This window comes from Arachis ipaensis, chromosome B08, assembly GCF_000816755.2.
Source record: "Arachis ipaensis cultivar K30076 chromosome B08, Araip1.1, whole genome shotgun sequence".
In the NCBI taxonomy this organism is placed as follows: Eukaryota; Viridiplantae; Streptophyta; class Magnoliopsida; order Fabales; family Fabaceae; genus Arachis; species Arachis ipaensis.
This window is the reverse complement of record NC_029792.2, coordinates 111,286,935-111,288,282: the sequence shown is the minus strand read 5'-3', so window position 1 is coordinate 111,288,282 and position 1,348 is coordinate 111,286,935.

Genomic DNA, 1,348 nt, shown 5'->3' with positions numbered 1-1,348 from the left:
TAAATGCTTGATGACTTTTTTTTTCTGAAAGAAATTATATATATTATTAATAGTGACTTAAAGAACTCAAGAGATCTAAGTAGGCCAAATTAAGAATATCGTGAGGGACCATTTGTATCCAAACCTGATTGGAGATAGAGAAAGCCAATGATGCTAACCTATGGGCCACTAAGTTACCTTCCCTTTTTACATGTGAAACATAATGAGATCTGAAATCTCTCAAAATAGTTTTTCAATTAGAAATAGTGAGTCCAAAATAATTGTTTGAAAGGTGAGTGTGCATTAGGGTCTGCACTACTTGAAGATTATCTCCCTCTATCACAATGTTAGAAAAACTATGATCTAATGCTAATTTAAGTGCAAGGAAACACGCAGAAGCCTCTGTCTCCTTCGCCGATGCCACTTTTTGGAGGAACCATGTTGCTGCGACTATGATGTTACCGTCATCATTTCGAATCACCGTCACCGCCCCGGTATCGCCTCCCACCAACCCCGTTCTTGCATTTTCGTCTGTGAAAAAAGAGGCATCGAAATTGATTTTATATATACACAGTGGAGGTAGTTCCCAAGTAGTACGGTTGTTCCTGCCAAATGCAGCTGCTGTGGAAGAGGATTGTTGGCGTTGTTGGGCAGCGGCGTAATCCGTGGCCCTACGCACCGCATTGCGCACCAAATACATCGGATCGAATGTATGGTTTTAAAAAACTGTTTGATTTCTATTCCACCACAAAGCATGAAAGCACTCCAAAAAATTCTCCTTTCATTGTTATCAAAACGATGAAGCAGTGAACTAATCCATTCTTCTATTATTTGATCTGTAGAGTGTGCTGTCCGGAGAGAAAAAGGAGAGAGATACCAAAATCGATGAGACCATTCATAGTCTCTGAAAATGTGAGTTTCAGTTTTCTCTTCAAGATAACATTTGGGACATAAGGTGGAAAGACTAATACCTTTTTTTGTAGATTTTTCTTAGTAGGTAAACCTTGTAAGAGTAATTGCCAAATAAAAGTAAGTGTGCGTCTTAAAACTTGTATCTTCCATAACATTTTTTATTGGAACTGAGGCCTGAAATGGTATTCACTAGATTTTGCAGCACGTTGCGGCTGTGATCGTATAAGATGGTAAACATTCTTTACTACATATAGGCCGGTGTTTGTGTTTTTCCATACAAAACTATCTTGTTGCTGATTGATGTCAATGGGTAGACTTAGGATTTGTGTTGCTTCAAAGTCATAGAATATGTGTCTGATTAGGCTCTCTTTCCAAACCAAGGTATCATTATCAATAAGATTGTCGACTGTTGCTTCCTGATCAAAATAAGAACACGGACTCCAAATTTTAAAACCGT